The 18,912-nt window shown below is 34.3% G+C and overlaps 1 protein-coding gene across 3 annotated transcripts in view; it reads right to left on the reverse strand.

Annotated features, from left to right (window-relative positions):
- The window catches only part of LOC137387277 (probable phosphatase phospho2), a 393,003-nt gene that overhangs the window by 350,551 nt on the left and 23,540 nt on the right, over positions 1-18,912 (reverse strand). The gene's annotated exons all lie outside the window — the stretch shown is intronic.

The raw sequence follows: 18,912 nt of genomic DNA on the forward strand, positions 1-18,912 counted from the left end.
AACTTTCTTGATGCAAATATTTTGTAAATGCCCTTTGATGTTTAGCAATAGAAACTTTCTACTACCAAATCGCTGACAGATGTAAAAAACTTAGTAATTAAAAAACTGGTGTTTTTAAAGTTTAATATTAGGCTCTATAGCTATAAACCACAATATTAAATCATTCTAACCATATTTCACTTAGGTGCATTATCATCTAACATAACACACTTATAGAAGAAAAACAATTTTTATCTAAGCTGTATTTTCCATTATATATACATTAATGTACTTGTCCTTTTGTTAATTCGATTTTGTTAATTCAGCAGTAGATTTGTTCAACTCTTTATTTTTTCATAGAAGCATTATACTGTGCTGATATAAGTCAAAGCCGCATTGTAAAAGGCAAGTTGATTCAAGTCTACTAAACATTAGGTGACTAACCTACCTACCTACCTCTTCTGCGCTACTATTTTTAGCAGATACAGAGGAAGGAATAAGTAAGTTATCCACAGGGTTTATTAATAGGCCATACTGATAAGAATTGGTCTTCCGAAATGACGTAAGGTTACTCTAAACACGACCACAGGCGTTTCGTGATTCAGTGTCTAGGGTGCTAGCCTATGAACAATAATGCAGGAAATAAGTTGTTTTGAGTCGCATTAGAACCATTAGTGGTGTTGGGATGGGCATTTAACCACAAATGTTCCAGTGCCAAATAAGGTCGTTGCTGACTAAACCATTTCCCCATCTGCGCTCTAGTCTGGATGAAAACTTCAAACAAAACCTGAAAAAGGGCAGAGGAACTCCTCTACGAGGTAATGACCTGCTATCTAGAGATTGTGTCTAATTAAAACACTCAACAGAAAACAAAGGCAAACCACTGCTGAAGCCTGCTAAGAACAGTCATGGTTGCAAGAAGCGGGGAGAACCATGGTTACCTATATCCTCGCTAGATATGGTGCTCAGTGAGAAAGTTAAATTGTTCCAAATTATATTTTTTCGACCCTGATATTTTGTGAATGCACTTAAATGTTACGGTAACAGAAACTCTTCGCTACCAAAATGCTGACGGATATAAAACGTTTAGAAGAATTTAAAAATATTTAGAAATGGTAAAGTTTATTGAAAGACCTTTCCATAACATTTTCAGGCAACATGAGTCTCCGTCAATGCTGAATGTGCCTAAGTTAGTTTACCTATGACAGCTGATGCTCTAGATTGCATAGCAGTGCCTGTAAATGATGGCTCGGATAATTCACAAGTTATTGGCAATCCCTCAGAGAAGACCCAGTCTGAATCTGTAACAATACATAAACTGGAGTTGTCTCTATCAGCTGCAATAAGTGTAGGCTGTTGTTATCTTCAAGAGCTGATGTTCTGGTCACTTCTAGAATCAAACTATACATTGCGTTCTGCATAGAGAAGTGTCGTACTTCTATGCGGGGTGACACTCCTCTATGGAGTGTCGTCCCGCATAGAAGGACGACATTGGTCACTAGCTTTGTAGCAACTGACTTTGAGCCACAAGGCTAGTGACCAACATGTGTCGATACATTGAGTTGTCAAATTGTGGCTAGTAGAACTAATGCTAGATCTGCCTACTCTTACCTACCCAGGCCCATACATTACCTGAAAAATTGGTATTACTATAATTAGATTCTTTTACTGCTAGCTCCAGGGCTGCCTGCTATTATCATCTACACCTGCATAAAAATATTGAGATCATAAAACCATGGTTCTTGATAGTGTGCCAGCATTTAGCAAGACACTCAAAACAATATTGCTTGGAGGTATCAGGTAGTTATGTATTGTATCATAGAAAGGCATTGGAGTCAAACCAATTATGCAATCAAGATAACTTGAAAAAAAGTTTAATTTTAGCATCAAAATTTAACAAAAAAGTGTTGAACTGTAAAAAAATCGGCTAACCTGTAAATAATTTAAAATGGCTAATCTGCCAAAATATCTCTGGCCATTCTCTCAAGATAAATTGCGCGGCATGGAACATTCTTAAATTTTTAGTGGCAAATAAAGTTTTAGCAATTCTTAGCTTGTAGATTCATAGCGTTCAAGTCGTGCCAATAATTTTGAACTTTTTCTATAGCTGGGTACCAGTTATGCCAAGGATGATCAAGTATACAAAATAGCATGCAAGGATTTGCTCGTCAACTTTCTTTCACACAGACAAAAAATTCCTAGTTAGCCTTTTTGGGTGCTCAATAACAAGAGAGTATCAAGATTTCTTTGCTTGGTTTCTGTAGCAGTGTTCCTGTCTGCTATGGCTATAGAATTTTAAGAAAAATAGCAAAAGTTACACAGACGCATTAAGCAAACTGTGTAGGGTGCTCTATAAAACTTTCAACAAATGTTAAATGAAAGTTCTCTCTCATCCTGCAATCTTATTGAATGTATTGCTAAGCAGTTGAATGCTTTGCATACTAGGAATAACTACATTTCTAGACTCTGAAAATACATTTAGCAGGAACCATTGCAATTTTAAAGAAATAGCTCAAAGCTCCGCTCACTAGAGAGCATAGTCAACAATCACCTAAATTTGGCCGCAAAATTTTTAAGAATCTATCTAATCATGTTGCAATTTGTACCATCAAAAGTCTTACCACATTGTTTCCAAAATGCTCCTTTGCATTTGAACTGCTCAATTTTCGTAGTGAGCAATAGAAATTGATAGAATAGCTATTGCAGTTTAACAATATCAGAACAATACGGACCCTTACAAAAAATGACGATATGTATTTTTGTCATAAATAGAAGGTTTTCATGAGAAAACAGTATTATTTAATATTAGATTATTTAGTCGTCAATTGTCAAAGTTTTGAGCGGATGTACAGAAACGATGTGACAAAGCAGTTTAAGGAAACATTTTATCTGTAAGCAACGCTGGTATCATTGCTGTTCTAGATGGTGATGACTCATGTTTGGCAATTGGCCTAATTTCCAACGCAAACATAAAAGTATAAAATATATTTTGATGCTTTTCTAATGCAAAAGCAGTATTGCCACGGTCACTTACTGCAGTGCTCACTTGCAGAACAAGCTGATGAAAATATAGAAAGACGTTAGAACAGAGAGAGGGGAGAGACACAGAAACAGAGAGGGAGAGAGAGAGGGAGAGAGGGGGAGAGGGAGAAAGGGAGAGAGAGAGATAGAGAGAGGGAAAGAGGGAGAGAGGAGAGAAGGAAAGAGGCAGAGCGGGAGAGAAAGAGAGAGATGGACTTATTCAGCTTCATCCTAAGTGTATGTTTTATCTATATATATTTCTCAAAATTTGTCCTCGTATGTGTGTTCGTAGGTTCGATTGTCCAGCTATAGACCTTAAAATCTTGGAATAAAGATTCCGTACCGAAAAAAGATTTGCTCTCTGACCCTGCCGTTCACCAGTCTGACGCCCTACCCACTAGACAACAAAAACCGAGTTGCTAGCTTGCCGATATAAGTCATTATATGAGAGCAAATACCTAACTGCTTTGCGTACGACTCGGGTCATAGCATAACGTCACGAGAAGCTGTTCGCTCACAATATTAAACATACTGGCTAATAGTGCGCAGGCTAATATCGAGCGACTCTCACTACTACTCATTGTTTATAATACAAAACACTTTTCTCATGATACGTAGTTTGATAGTTAGAATGGCGAATGTTGTTATAATTATGTTAAATACAAATCAATTTTCTGTCCAAAGACCTTTTTATTGAACAGCTAGTAAACTTATAACTTCCCATAGTCTTGTTTTATCTTCCTTGTGACTTATTTAAATCATGTTAGCTGTCTGTGTCTAATTTTCTGCAGGTCTGTCTACTGCTACATGACTGTATGATAAGCGTGATGTTTACAAATACCTTATGATGTTCAAAGTCTGTTTTTGTGTGCTCAATATATAAGCACGATCGCATTATTAAGATAATGAGATAAAGTCACTGTTTGCTAAAGAGATTATAAAGATAGTCATGGTCAACATTTACAAGAAAACCAAACCAAAGTATTTATTTCTAAGCAATCTTTGCCTGCAGTTCTTCTAAAAATGATGGGCTTCAACTACCTTCTAATTTTTATCCCACTACTGGTAAGTTTACGTCATCAATACTATCGATACCACCCACATTCTGCATATGATTATTTAAGCATAAAGTCACTTGGACTAGTCAACGAATGAAGCTGGGATACAATCATGTTTTGTTGTTAGTAATAAAGATCATATTGCATGCATCATAAAAATTTTTAACATAATGCCTATTAGAACTTTTATAGTTAACATACCAGATGGAAAGTAAAAAGGTTTTTTGACAAAAATTGACTGGTAATGAAATTATTAAAGCTATTCATTGTTTTCTATCGTATAATCTTATTGATACAAGTATGTTATAACATCCAACGCATAGCATGTAAAGTATATATAGTATATACAGTGTATACAATACATGTACTATATGTAGCCCATGTAGTACATATAGTATGTGCAGTACATATGGTACATGTGGTACATGTAGAGCATATAGCACATAGAGTGCATGTAGTACATACAATTACCAACTACTAGACAAAACTACCAGATTACGAGCTCATTGTTGTTGTTTAACTTATATATTTGCGGAAAATCTACTGATTGTATAATTTTGCAATTGTCTTTATAGAGCAAAAACGTACTTTTCTTAAATCATGGACTTCATTGGTATCAGTCTGCTAATATAGATAGTAATAAAACCGATAGGGCAAAGATTAACATTGTTTACATATATATGCTGTTATATTTCTTACTCTAAACTTGTTCTTTATGATGCACAGTTGGTAAACCACTATAATTTATGTAGGAATTCATGACAAACAGAAACTAACCCCTGCAGAGCATTCATAAGTGTCTGACAGGAAACAAGTGCTGACTTCTAAACTCTCACATAATTCCTTTTTGGAATAGTTTAGAGCCCTCAGGATGATTGTCATTAAACTTTGTATTCACTTAAGAGTTGATGCAATGAGGATAAACAGTTTACTAGATGAATCACATGAAGGAAGAAACTCAGGGTGAATTTTACAAAGTTTGAACAATTTTAATGTTATACTATATTAATTGTATAACAAAACACGCTACTGTTCTTGCTAGCAACCAAACTCATAATGATTTTATTTTGTCTATTCCTTAGGTTGCCTATTTACTAAACTCTTTTTGTTTAAATTGGTATATTACAGTTTAATTATAGGATTACTTAAATTATGACAATAAATAATAATTGTTAAATAAATAATAACAATAATAAATAATAATTGTTATAATTAATAAATAAATTGTTACCCAAGTACATTAGATTGTGTAGTCTTAGAAGAAATGCTGTTTCATTAGTCGAAACGCTGTCTTTTTCACTCCAAGGATAGATAAAAGTCCTGCCAAGTTTGCTACATTCTCCAGAAAAAGATTACTATTACACAATTTTTACAAAATACTTTACAAGTTAAGAATTTCATTAAAGTTTATAAATTTTTCTTGCTATTTTCCAACACAAAGGCAAGTACTGGTTCACAATCTCACAATCTCACAGTTTCAAATTGTCACACTCTTACGACCTCACGATCTCACAATCTCCCGCTCTCCCGATCTCACTGATCTCACGATCTCACAATCTCACGATCTCACGATCTTTCGATCTTTTGATCTCATGGTCTCACAATCTTAAACCACTAGTGAACCTCATGTATTTGTCATTATTGAAAAAATATACAATTAGATGCAATCATAAATGTTTTGAAATGATTTCTTCTAAAAATAGCTTAAGATAAATAATGGGAATTAAATATTTGTTTTAAACAGTGAAAAAGAATGCACCCGCTACTAAATAGACTGAGAAGCAATTGGTTTTAACAGGCAATTCTGTTTATCAACTGAGTGTTGATAATATAAACCAGTCAACAGTTTTTTTAAATAAAAATTTTTTTTTCAGTTTTCTAGAACATAGACTTTTTCTGTACCATAAGTGTTTGTAACATAAATCAGCCATTAGCGATGTTCCCTCTTTAAGCTAATAAACAGATTCATACTTTCACACAAGACTAATTATCATTTGCGCTACTTTTTATATTGACCAATGAATTAGCTCAAACAAAGCAAATTTGTTGATCACTCAGCCCTAGGACTAGTAATTGCAAGTGCTTACTACTTGCTAAACCAGTTTAATATTAAAGTGGTCAAATAAGAAAATGGTTGTATAAAACGTAATTTTCTCAGAAGTGCTCAAATGTGCTCTGGCTAGACAATCTTTGAACAAAATTAAAAATTACATAAAAAGAAAAGCATAAATGCACAACATATTATTTAAGATTTGCAGATATATAAGGTTAGCATACAGGCTTTACGGTTGCCTGTTATCATCATCTACAAGTATATAGAAATGTAGAGATCATAAAGCTGGGGTTCTTGTTTGTTTGCCAAGATTTAGGAATAAACACAAAACAGTAAATTATTATAGAAGATTCTCTGAAACCCTCCAATTATGCAATGAAAATAGCTTGGAAAAGCTATTTTCAAGCCAACTTAATTTTTAGCATCCAAGTTTAATCAAACTTCGATTTACTTGTCTTTTTGTAAGACAAGGTAAAAATAATGTTTCTTTTTTATTACCTCATTGTCAAATTGTTTCTACAAACATCAAAAGTAATGAATGTATGTCCTTGCTCTGAATAACTATTGGATGTATTTATTAAGAAGTTATAACAGGTTTAACTGAAGTAAAACAAATTAAACAAGTTAATGCGCATTCTTACAGGAAAATTCATTACGGCCTATGATGATTTTAATATATGAAACATGTCTTGGAGCAAATAAAAAGCATGCAGTAAAAGTTGCCTGTTTAGGAAGCAGCACTATACAGAGATGCAACAAGATTTTTTCTTTGGTCCTCGCATATCTTACGCATAGGTATCTGACACAATCAATTTTCATCCTTGTCATAAAATTGATGATTTTTAAGAAGTTGTTCTCTCTTTCAGTGTGACCCAAGACTGATGAATGTGAATGCAAATGCAATGAACTCTAACCGTACTGTGATGTAAGTATATTTGATGAGTTGTCACACAGTGACCAAGTCAAAGCTTATGATTTTAGAGCCTCAAAACGCCAAATGTAGTCAACGTAACCAAATCTCACAAGCCTAGAACTGAATAACTCTGAACAAGGTCATTGTAGTTTGATTAAACGCAGCCATTGCTTTCATTTAATTGGATAACTTATTATTAGCGAATCAAGTATTGGCATTTTATTTTTTACAAATAATTGTTTTAATTGTGATTTAGAAACAAAAAATAAGATTGTCAAGCAGTGGAACAAAAAATAGTTAAAACTATTTTAATCTTTTAGGTTTAATTAGCATGTGCTTCTACTTTTAACTTTTCTCCTCAACTGGGTACATCAACAGCTTCAGTTTGATTTTTGTAAGGCCGCTTCTTAGCTGAAGCTTTAAGCAGTCGGTAATGTTACTTTGAGAGGTCACATAAACCTATACTTAGTAGCCAAAATAAACTTTCTGTGATTGGTTTGTATGCGAAAATGGCAACATGAAGTTCCAGAGCATTCACAGTATATTTTCAGTCAATTGTTTTGATCTCCTGCTAACTAGATATTACAGCATTGCCTATGAACTATGACCTCTGATAGAGCTTTAGGATAGTTCATACAAATTGGTCTTTAGCCTCCATGTCTAGTTTTTTGTCTTTTTCTATGAAAACACAGCTGTGTATAAGAAAAATGTCATAGTTACGCAAACAAAACATTAACACTGAATTAACCGTATTTAAATAGCTTAAAGCCAGGTTTTATGGTTGTATCACTTGGTTGCAAGTTGGGGCGGCTCAGCCGGCCAGCCGCCTCAGAGAATACGGGCTTGAGAATAAGAAGGATTAGCATCTATAGAAACTATAATAGCTAAATATAAAAACAGTATTTCTCCATTAAAAACTACAGCAGATTTAATTTTAACAAATAGATAAGTAATCGAAATCATAGTATGGATCACTATAACACGCCACAATAAGCTACGTATCAAGGTATATCAAAACAACAACTAATATAGCAATTAACAGCACTGAAAATCTTTACTATATTCAGAGCTGGGTCCGTTCATTTGTTTGTCCATCTGTCTGTTCGTCTGTCTGTTGAAACCTATGATTGAATGTAGGAAAGAATATTGCATCACATGGAACTCAAGGTTGCGAAAATCGTGTTAGCAGCCCAGCGTTGTAACATCTGCGCCAGTTAGCCGCATTTGACATTACCGCCTAATTTTGCTCATAGTTATTCTCTGTGATTTACCAGCTTACCTGATGATCTCTCACAGTACACGATACAATGATTTCTCACAGTACACGATACAATGATCTCTCACAGTACACAATACAATGATCTCTCACAGTACACAATACAATGATCTCTCACAGTACACAATACAATGATCTCTCACAGTACACAATACAATGATCTCTCACAGTACACAATACAATGATCTCTCACAATACATAATACAATGATCTTTCACAGTACACAATACAATGATCTCTCACAGTACACAATACAATGATCTCTCACAGTACGCAATACAAGGATCTCTCACAGTACGCAATACAATTATCTCTCACAGTACACAATACAATGATCTCTCACAGTACGCAATACAAGGATCTCTCACAGTACACAATACAATGATCTCTCACAGTACACAATACAATGATCTCTCACAGTACGCAATACAATGATCTCTCACAGTACACAATACAATTATCTCTCACAGTACACAATACAATTATCTCTCACAGTACACAATACAATTATATCTCACAGTACACAATACAATGATCTCTCACAGTACGCAATACAAGGATCTCTCACAGTACGCAATACAATTATCTCTTACAGTACACAATACAATGATCTCTCACAGTACACAATACAATGATCTCTCACAATACATAATACAATGATCTTTCACAGTACACAATACAATGATCTCTCACAGTACACAATACAATGATCTCTCACAGTACGCAATACAATTATCTCTCACAGTACACAATACAATTATCTCTCACAGTACACAATACAATGATCTCTCACAATACACAATACAATGATCTCTCACAGTACACAATACAATTATCTCTCACAGTACACAATACAATGATCTCTCACAGTACACGATACAATGATCTCTCACAGTACACAATATAATGATCTCTCACAGTACACAATACAATTATCTCTCACAGTACACAATACAATGATCTCTCACAGTAAACAAGACTGCCTGAGTACTATTAGCAATAATTTGGGCTGCTGAACTCTGTACACAAAGTTTTTTACTTAGAAAGTTTTGATAGCACTGGGGTATTAATCTAATAAGCTCATCGATTATGACTGACTGCACTGAGTTATTTACTTAGTTCTTCTAAGCTTGTGCTTACTGCTAGTTCAGGAGTAGATAACTGAGATATTCAGAATGTTGAAGTTGGCTCCACAACTTATAAGCTACTTCTAAAACAGAAACTGAAAATCTATCAGATATATGGCATTGTGCTGTCATGCATCATGTCTTGACCCATTATGTCACTTGTAAAAAATAAAACCAAGGGTCAGCATTTATCAATGTGCAATATGGTAAAGAGAAAGTTCTGCTTGTTGTGGTGCTCATATTTTGCTGTCATCTTTTGCTCATCTAAAACAAAAGATCGGTGATATATACAGTAGACAGATAATAGAATCTGCGGGGTAATATCTGCTCATCTAAATATCACTCTTAAGTATGCGCTTAAAGATTTTATGCCCATTTTGTTTTCTGTCATTTGAATTTCTTGAAATAAAATCTAATCTTGTGTTTCTCAATGGTTAGGTGCGTTAGACAACTAGACCGCAGCCAGACACTTATCAAGTTTCTAGAATTAATAGCTGTGGTAAAATTTAGTGGGCTGCATAGTAAAACTAAACAACAGAAAATATTGAGTAAGTAACAAGAGAAAACTATCTAACTCTGCTTAAAGGTTTTGAGATTGGTTGTTGTATAAATTGCAGCGACTATTCAAGTTATTTTGGAGAAATGTACCAGTACATCCAAACCGAGTCGAAAGTCTACCATATTGAGCCAGATCTTTATGTTCCCGGGAACTTGCTCTTTTCTGATGGGCACTCGTTAAAGACTACCAATGGTGCCGCTACTTGGGTTGTGGTAGGCAACGCGACTCAGCCAGGAAGCAGGGAAGGTTTTGGAGAAAATGCTCAATTTTATGGACTGACAGGTTTTCATCAAGTGAGACCAGACGTTGTCATAGGGGTGAACTGGCGCACAAACTGCCTGGTAATCATTACCAGGGATATAAGATATGCCGCTACATTTGCCGGAGTTTGCGATGAAAATAACCCTGGACATAAGATTGGCCACAAGAATTCAGCTCGCTTCACCAACCCTTCAATGATTATTCCGGATGCTGAAAATCCAACCAATTTATTAATTGCTGACAACGGAAATGGTGCTATTAAATCATTAAATTACATGAATCAACACGTCGATGTGTTTGTGAATTCTTCCTATCTGGGAGTGCCTCGCAGCATGGCATTTGATTCGAGAAACTCAAACATTTTGTATGTAGTGAGTGCCTACGCCGTTGTATTCAGACTAAATCTTACAGATATGTCTGTCTCAGTAGTTGCTGGTATGTATATGAGTGGCTATGCTGATGGCTATTACACAAATGTCATGTTTGCGGCACCAAGAGAAATCATAGAGCTGACAGATGGTATCTTTGCTATTGCTGATCAAGGCGCAAACAGAGTGAGAATTCTGGACGTAGACCTTCGAATGATTTCTTCTCTTTGCAATGGGACAAAGGGAAGCGAGGGTGGTCAGGCATTAAGCTGTGAATTGGATAGCCCTCTATCTCTTCTTTTACGCAACGACACTCTGTTTGTAGGAATGAATGGTTCAATTCAGGCTATACCAGGTAGAGCTTGTTACAGTTTTTTTATCACACCATACTCTTTTCCTGAAAAAACAATCTAGTTAAACTGCAATATTGCCTATTACGGCGCTTTTCGTCACCAATATTCTTGTTTTTTGTTAGTTTTTTTACCCACACAATCCTCAATAATTTTTAAATAAGGCAAAAATAATAATTAGTAAAGTGAGTTCGTTTACCCTTTTAGATGAGCTTTGACTAAAAATCACCATTCAATGACTGTCTGGATTAGATAAAGTATTCAAAAGAACCAAAGCATAGCTTCACATTTTAAACTGCTAAAATTCATTTTTGAATCTAAAATAATTTGAAAAGTATTCTAAAAAATCTAGAGTAATTTGAGTCTAAATTAATACTTTTGTCATTCTTCACTAGCAATAAAATAAAAAGTTAGATCAAAATAAAAAAACAACAATGTGACAAATTCTTATTGAAACTAGTAAAATTTCTGGAAATCCCAAAAAAGTGTTAAATTTTTGTATAAATCTTGAGCTATTCGTAAACATTCACTGTCATTTGTTACTCTGCTACAGCACACCATAGTCACCTCTACTTGTCTAACTATTAATTTACAATTATCTGAACTCAATTCATTGTTGTTTATATTCATTTATAATCATCTCTATAATCATATTTAACCATTTAGTACTATTATTAGTCATTCAGAATGATCTAAACACATCTATTATAGCGATTGATAGTTATTAAATGCTGTTATTGTACGTAATAGATTTCAACAGTTACCTACGATAGTTACTAGTCATCTATAGTTGTCCATTATCATCTATAGTTGTCTATTGTCATCTATAATTTTCTATTGTCATCTATAGTTGTCTATTGTCATCTATAGTTGTCTATTGTCATCTATAATTGTCTATTGTTATCCATAGTTGTCTATTGTAATGTTTAGTTGTCTATTGTCATTTATAGTTGTCTATTGTGAGTTATAGTTGTCTATTGTCATCTATAGTTGTCTATTGTCAGCTATAGCTGTCTATTGTCATCTATAGTTGTCTATTGTCATCTATAGCTGTCTATTGTCATGTATAGTTGTCTATTGTCATCTGTAGTTGTCTATTGTCCTCTATAATTGTCTCTAGCTATCAATAGTCATTCTAGTAATCTAGCGTAGTTATTACATTCAGTGGTCTTCAGCTATTTATAGCCATGGTTGCTATTTATATCGCTATATGCAATCATACAAAGCCCCTTTTACTATCTATATTTGCTTCTAGGCATCTATAATTATCTATAGCTGTCTACAACTTTTTCATAGCTGGCGTTCTATGACACTTGATGACCTTAATTAACTAATCAGAGACATATATGCAGTCATATGAACTAGTCTATAGTGTCTAGATTCCTATCATCCAGAGTAAGTAAATCGATTGCATGTCATATTTTTGCTATTTTTGTTTCAGTTGATGTCAATGGACTATCTTGTATCCATGGTAACTGTCAGAAAAACAGACAAACAACTGATCCTGCAGGTAAGCAACAGTAAAGTTTTATGCCATTAGACAGTGATAAATTTAGCTCAAATGAAAATTTGCTTCGTAAGACAAAGTAATGCATTAAGTATGACAAAGCAATAAATATTCAATTTTTAAGAATTGATAAGGGAATTTTAACTTCCTTGCTCGTGTTTCTGAGTGGTTTAAAAACTAAACTCTATTTAATAGATGTCAAATAAGCTTCCGATTAGTCGTACAACAATAATAAAACGAAAAATAAAAAATGCAATGTGTCGCCACCAAAATCAAAAAATGGTTTAAAAATAGTGTTTGAAAAACCTTTTTCAGCTATAAAAATGGAAATAAGGTAGGAGGTTGTTAAAGCTGCAAGCAATGATATCCTCAAAATAATTGTTAGATGTTTATGTAATTTGTTCATATAACATAAGTAGAAATGAGTTGAAAACCTGTAACTTCTTTGCCAAAAACGAAGACACAAACCATAAAAGATCTTAAAGCTTTCAATTGAAGTAAAACAAACATTTAGGATTGGTAAAGCAAGGACATGCAAAAATTTGGAAAGGTCATTCCTTGGAATTAGATATGCTAGAATATGTTCTATGTTTTTATGTATTTATGTTTATAAATACATAAATAACTTTTTATAAACAAGAACAAGCTTCTATGTTTTTATTTATATATTTTTAAATAATGTGACAAGTTCCTTACTTACAGGTTCAGAGAACAGTGACAAAAATGTAACAGCTACGATTAGACGTAGTGAAACAAAGGCCAGAGTAGAACTTTCCCCAAATAGGGTATTACTTCTGGAGGCTGGACACCACTCATACACAGACTTGGTCACTGGCTGCCATATCGACATACAAGTCAGTGCGTTATACTAAAGGTTTTTGTCAAAATAATTATTTTTTTGCAAAAAATGGTTTATCATTATTTAAAATTGTATTCAAGCAAGAGTCCTACTATGAAACAAAAATGTCAGTTGCCGTCAAAATCTACTGGCTAAAACTATGTTATGGAATATAATTTCTACCTTTATTTACACTGGTAGTCAAGTGTGCTGTAATAGACCATCAGATGTGCCGATAAAACACAAAGAATAACTATTTGCACAATTATTCCCAAAGAAGCAACAAGTGGTCGATTGACACAGTTGTTAGAGTATTGGTCTGCCATGCTAAATGGCTCCGGGCAGTGAGACAGACACAGTTCTTATTATAGTAAAGACTAGTTACCTATCAATCCGGTACACCTCATAAGATAGTCAGGTGTAATAACTAACAGTACAAACATTCTTAAAGCCTGGGAGGTAAATGATTAGGGCAGGTGGCAGTTTACTGGGTGGTGAAGCTGAATGTCACCGGTTCGAATTACATACAATGCAATAATTTTTTTCGACCTTTAGCCGTGGCTCTGAACAGATGAACATGGATCTTATTATAGTGAATATTGCCATTTTAATCCACATTCAGTCCGAGACAGTAGCACATCATTCCAACATCAGTGTAGTGTCATGAAGTGTGACACAAGAATTTTGCAAACTTTTGGTTTGTACCCTCTTTAAATCCTTGTTAAGGCCTTTCTCGAGATGATGCATTGAAATGCTGTAACCAGACACTGTTTCTGCTGCTTAAACAATTCTTTGTAGAAACAAAAATTAGAAAATAAAAAAACTAGAAAAAAATAAATTGTTTCAATGTTTCGAATTATATTAAAAATTTGAGAAGCTGTGTAAAAAATTCTGTTTTGTGCAATTTCGAGTGAAACATTGCTCTATTTTTCAAAAAGCATTTGTCAAAATTTTTTTGTGGACATAGAAAATAAAACAAAACATTCCATTCAAGTCGCTAGCTGAAGTATTAGATTTAATAGCAACATGCTACCTATCATGATGTCGCCAGCAAATTTATTCTTTAGCTATTTTAAAGTATTTGCGAATAATTTGTATACAGAAAATCAAACCATAATAATAATGCATAGCTAATGATAGCTAATGATAATGATAGCATAAGCTTGTTCAGCTTGATGAATAGCTTGTAGAAAAGAATGGCAAGATTCCCCCTTGTCATTTACCTGCCCTTCTTTTAGGGCGCAAGCCAACTGAATGAGTACAAATGGTTCCATGGAGAATTTAACTTTAATTAAGGTATAATTTTCTGCCTTTTAAACACTTTCACTAAATGTGTAGACTTGAAACTCTTTAAAAATCAGTATACATAACTAAATCAGCGTTGTTTTCTCTTTTGTAATACTTTTAGGCAACCCCAACTCTAAAAGGCTTTTGCTATCTTCATCATGACCATTAGCACTACTTTCATTAATAATGATAAAGTCACAGCCTCAAAAAAGGCAGCAATTTTAGCAAAGTTTTTAAAGGCATCACTGCTAGGTTTGATGCTATTAAAAAACTTTTTTATGACAATGCATGTAGTTCTTCCGACAGTCAAATTTATACTCAGTGAAACTCAAAATATGTGTTTTATGTCTAATAAAATATCTTTTCTTTGTCAGCAGCTTTATCAGATCCCATTATATTGATAGCGTTATGCATAACTGAAAGCCATATCTAGCACACTTTTTTGCAGATAAATATGGTTGGACCTGCCCAGTTTCCATCACTAGGGCTGCCTCTCCTGACACTGGTATCGCTCAGGTTGATCTTGTCATAGATGGGCTTTATCAGACTTTTAGCCTGCCAGTTGGGAACCACCCGTATTACACTGAAAGCATGGGCACAGCCTGCTACTTCTCCATTATTGTGACAGGTGTGACATACTTATTTAGGTACTCTCAACACCATATAGGGCAATGCCTAGATGTACACTATTTCAGTTTGGTGAATAAAGTACATAATTTAGCACTTTGATTCCATTTTCCCTTTTTTCCCCTCTTCACATTTTTCCTTATCCTGGACCATATTAACAGCTTTCCATCCACTGTAAAAGCACTTAAAATATTACAAAACTAAAATCAAATAGAGTGAATAGTTCTTATTTCACACTACTCCATAAAAGTAATGTTTATAGAGGTAACTGAAAAAAACATAATGATTGCCGTATACCAAATCTCATGAATAGTAAAATGTTTTTATGAATAGAAAAACAACTAGTTTGCTGAGAAGTTTTTTATTTTTGTCAGCCCTCATTGCCCAGAATTTCAGTCAGTGTCTCATAAAAAACTAATATTTTACCAGTAGCAATTTTTTAATTTCTCGGCCAGTTTAAAATACCCTCAGTATTTGGGGATATCTCAAGAATAGGTAGTCCAGTCGATTTGAAACCCTGAAATTATACTAAAAGCGATATATCATCCACGAACTGGCCAAAATTTTATAGATTAACTCAGATTGGAAGCAAAGTGAAACAAAGCGGAACTACTCAAAATGGAAGTAAAGTAAAACAAAGCGAAACTACTCAAATTAGAAGCAAAGTAAAACAAAGCGGAACTACTCAAAATGGAAGCAAAGTAAAACAAAGCGAAACTACTCAAATTGGAAGCAAAGTGAAACAAAGCGGAACTACTCAAATTGGAAGCCAAGTACAACAATGCAAAACTACTCAAACTGGGAGCGAGGTAAAAGAAAACGAAACTACTCTAACTGGAAGCAAAGTAAAACAAAGCGAAACTACTCAAACTGGAAGCAAATTAAAACAAAGCGAAACAACACAGTCGAGCTTTCTCGGGCATAAGATCTAAAGAGGAAAAAACATTCCGATTTATTTCCTGTCCACTCATCAGAATGTTAATTGACTCATGGAATATTTTGAAAAACTCAGCCTTTCTCCTATGCTCACCTAACAGCTCTGTGACATGATGACCACAGGACATTGAAGCTAACGAGCTGTACTTTACAGAAAAAAACGCTTTTACAAGGTTTTAACCTGATTACCATTTTTTTAAGATTCTATCTTGTCCAGTAGCTGGTGAAAAAATATCTTCAAAAAACTACTTTTTAACAAGTAAACTTCAAACAAATGTAAAACTCAAAAGCACAGTTCAATTTGCAAGCCAGCTTGATGGGAGTTGCTTTCTCCTATTGGGGGATTACTGTAGAAAAAGACAACCCTTTGCATATCTGTAATTACAAAAACTAGCTACTCACATCTTCAGCTGCTGCTCTCCATCAAGCTAAACATGTTTTGCATAACTGTAGATCCATACGTGAAGAGGAGAGTAACTTTCCAAGCAGAGTATGCTGACGTAGAGTGCAGTTCTCTCGAAGGCAACGCAACGTTATCTTTGGTTGAAAACATTGCCTTAAATCAACTTCTCAAGCTTGATGAAATATGTGAAGGAAGTAAGTGTGCATAAGGAGTATTCTAAATTGCCAATAATTATTTTTATGAGATTTTGTGCTGAATTTGGAGTCGTCTGACCATTGACGAACTTTTCCCAAGGCTGGTTCTGTCATGCCAACATTGTTTCATTCTAACATAGGACAATTTGTGCTAGCGGCAATCCCTAAAAGGTAATTCACTAGCCGGATAAAAAGTTATAGATGAACAACTGATTATATGAATGATGGGAGATAACTCCTATGAGCATATTCATTTTTAGATAAACCACAGCGACTAACTTGCCAAAACTATCAGATTAAAGATTTGTAACTTGCAACTTTCTTAATACGATATCTTTTAATTTCTGTTGATGAAAATGGCAAGCAATTCTTTGTATGTGGAAAGATTATAGCGGAACTGAATGGATATGTACTAAAGTAGTGGGTGTCCCTTTGCAGTATGCAAAACTTACAAGCAAGAGCCTCCAGAGGTTACATGCAGCAATAATACCTTGATTATTACATGGCCAACAGATATCGTGTATGACAGCGCTGCAAAAGATGTTGACCCATACTTACTCTCCGCGCTAGAAGATCGACTGACACTCCAAGGTCACATGCTAAGTACTACACTCCTTACCCCTAACCCAAGGTATGTACCAATATCCATATTGGGTGGACAGACTATTCCCGTTTCATTAAAGATGAACTTCGGCTAAGTTTTGGGCCTAGTAATTTATATCAGAAATTATCAGGATTTTTCTATCATTTTTGATTGCTTTTGATGTTTGAGGTGATCTTATTGCCAAGGTGTTTCAAGATTAAAATCGACCAATCTGGATTACAGTTAAAATGCATGAAGCAAGAAAGTGTGACTATGATGTCTATAGTTGCAAAGAGACTGGTTGAATAGAGACGCATAACGCTGCCACTTGAATGCAATAGCCGATATCAACTATAGCAACGATAGAAACAACTAGTGATGTCATTTTTACATGCTTTTCTTCTGAGCGTTTGAGCCATGATCAAGTTTTTTCTTTTTTAATATGGAAGCATCTTGGCAGTCAGATCACCTCAAACATCAAAAACAATTGCAAATGATCAAAAAATACCGATATCTTCTGATAAAATTTACTAAAATTTTGTGTAAGTTTATCTTGGACAAAGCAAATTTTCAATGGTTATTACGACCTTTTATTAACCTTTTAGATTGTATGCAAAATTATTTTTCGATACAGAATGGTGTACCCAAGGCTAAACCCTGATGGCTCTTCAGCCCAAGTTCATTTACATTCCTACTGCTTCAATGGCATGGAATATGATCCCGACAATGACCGCTGTATCTAAAAAGGAGGAAGGTATCCGAAGGTCACAGGTCACCATGAAAACTAAGGATGACTTGAATTCCTATGAGTGCATCCACCTGATATAGTAGCCCACCAACAGTTAAAATATCAACAGCTTTAACTACATTGTTTGAGATCAGAATGTAAACAATACCATAACATAACTTAATGTTTCCATCATTTTCCAAACTATTAATAATATATATTACAATTTCCCCACTGGCAACACAACATATTCCGAAATTTGAAAATAACCTTTTGCCAATTTATAGTTGTATTAGTAAGGATACATAGAATATATTCAATGGACTATGACATCTATATAATCCACTGTATAATAAACTTTTATCTACACCCATTGGCCTGTTTGTTATGGTTCCAAGAAAACCAGTTATGGAATTAGCAAACTTGCCAACGATCTCTTGTAGGGGATCACACAACCCAAAACCACAGGAAATCAGAGTAAAAAGCTAACGTGATCAAGAGATTGCAACTTGGCAATATATTGTCATACGATCAAAATTAGATACAGATAATTAACATACACTTAAATCTACATTTAAGTAAATTTATTTTAAAACATCAGCAAACAACAAAACAAGCTAAAAAAGTTCAAAACATTTCAATATCATTTTACCTGAATGAAATTTAAATGCATGACTCATAGAATTGTGTGACAAGAGAGCTCAGTTTTCAACTGCATGTTTTCGGCTCAAAGATGAACTTACACCGAAATTTTAGTAATTTTTCATAAAATATCAGTATTTTTCTTTCATTTTCGCTGGTTTCTGCTGTTGGAGGTGATCTGGCTGCCAAAATGTTTTAAGATT

This window comes from Watersipora subatra, chromosome 2 (genome assembly GCF_963576615.1).
Source record: "Watersipora subatra chromosome 2, tzWatSuba1.1, whole genome shotgun sequence".
NCBI classification, from domain to species: domain Eukaryota; kingdom Metazoa; phylum Bryozoa; class Gymnolaemata; order Cheilostomatida; family Watersiporidae; genus Watersipora; species Watersipora subatra.